The sequence below is a fragment of the Sphaerodactylus townsendi genome, unplaced genomic scaffold (assembly GCF_021028975.2).
Source record: "Sphaerodactylus townsendi isolate TG3544 unplaced genomic scaffold, MPM_Stown_v2.3 scaffold_19, whole genome shotgun sequence".
Lineage (NCBI taxonomy): Eukaryota > Metazoa > Chordata > Lepidosauria > Squamata > Sphaerodactylidae > Sphaerodactylus > Sphaerodactylus townsendi.
Window position 1 is genome coordinate 2,460,320 of NW_025950352.1, and position 2,021 is coordinate 2,462,340.

A 2,021-nucleotide genomic window follows, 5' to 3' on the forward strand; every position below is an offset into this window, starting at 1 on the left:
AGGTGTTTTCTGACCAAGAATCACTAGGGTATTGTGGGTTTTTTTCAGTTTGTATGGCCGTGTTCCAGTGACATCCCTCTCCTGGCGTTTCGGCTGCCTCTGTGGCTGGCAGCATCTCGGGTCTTAAGTAGAGTTCTAGATGCCAGCCACGGAGGAATGCGAAAGCAGCGTCAGGCATCTTACTGGAACATCAGCCAGCCACAACCCGGAAAACCCTATGCCCTAAGGAACTGGCTATTGCCTGCTCGGGTAGCAGCTGCTCATACCAGGGTTCCAGAAAGAGGTTTTAACTGGACATGGCAAGGATTGAACCAGGTTTATTATTATTGCCAGACCTCTCTACCCACACTGAGCCACTTATGGCCCCCACCCAAATCCTGCACACAAAGCTGCCTTGTACTAAATCACAAGGTGCATCCACGTTCTGTCTACTCCAGGGCTCTGCAACCTCGTGACTCTCCAGATGGTCATGGACTACCGTCCCATCAGCCCCTGCCAGCAGCCCAATTTCCCAGGTAGAAAAGAGTGTTTCTCTTCACCTACTGCCTAAAACCTTTTCACGGGAGACAGTAAGAATTGGACCGGGCATCTTTGCATGCACCAGCCAGAGGCTCTTTCCCTGACCCACAGCCCCTCCCCGAACCCGAGCCTTGGTCCATCCAAAGTCAGTATAAGCCCTACTCAGGCTGGCAGCAGCTCTCTAGGATCTTATGTAGAGGTCTTTCACGTGCCTACTAGTACAGATGCTTCGCGTGGAGATGCGGGGAACCCCAGACCCGGGGCTTTGTGCGTGCCAAGCAGATGCTCTACCACAGAGCCATCCCCACCCCTGGCCAGTTGTGAGGGCACAAGAAACCCACTTCCCCCACCCTCCTTACCAGAAGACCACCTTGGTGCTGAGCCCTCCCCTGGACTTTACCTTGCGAAGGCTGCCCGGCTCGGAGGAGTGAAGGGAGCAGCGGGGGAAGTCCCCATCGCCCGTCCTCTTCCCCTGCTGGGGGGCTCTCATCTTCTGGGATCATCTTCGCCGCTGCTGCTGGGGCATCGGATGGGCTGCCACATGTGGCACTATGGCTCTAGGGCGTGAGCGTCGGCCATGACCCACGGCCTGTCACACTGTCTGTACTTTCTGGGGGGAAACCCTTCTATCCTCTTTATGGAGAGCCACCTGGACACCCTTTAGGATGTAGGGTGACTGATGGGGGAGTCCTGAGCCCTCTTCTCTGGAATCCCCAAGATCCTTTCAGGATCCTTTTTGCCAAGGCCCACCTGCAGAAACCTTCTTGGATCCTGAGATTCCTGCAGATCCAGGTGAGACCCTTTCAGTCCTCCAGAATCCTGAGCGCCCACCTGTAGGATTCTCCCAGGGTCTGGTCTTCCTGCTTGGAATTCAGATCCCGGGGTTGGGGGGGGGCGGGGGGGGGGTACCTAGGATTTACCCTGTTGGGAGTTCTGGCCCCCTGACACTTGAGGCAGGGCAGTCTCTCTTTGGAGGGAGGGGGGCCAACCTTCCTTGCAAGCTTCTGGGGTCTGTGGCAAGGATCTCCGCGGGACCTCTCACCCACCCTGACTCATGCGAAGATTCTATACCACCCACCCCCTATCTCCCCCCCCCCCCCCCCTGCAAACCCTATTTGGCCCCCAAACCTCTCAGCTGCAAAGATGGCAGGAGGCTCAGCGCTTGCTCCGGGCTCCAGCCGGACAAGCCTGACCCGGGAGCTCCGCAGATAAAGCAGGAGCCAGGCAGCAAGAGGACGGGCCGCCCTGGCCAATGGGGAGGCAGAGGGCCTTTGAGAGGCAGCGCCGCCGGGCAATGGGAGCCGCGGGGGGGCGGGACGAAGCGGAGGGCGGACCGTTCCGTAATCCTGCCCCGGGACTCTTTCCCAGGCGATTGGAGCCGAACAATCCCGTCTCCCGGGGCAACCGTGGGAATTAGAACGCGGGTGACGTCATGGGGGGCGGGCCATTCACACGCTCCGGGTTTGTGTTGCAATAATTAGAAGGGGATTTTTTGTGTGTGC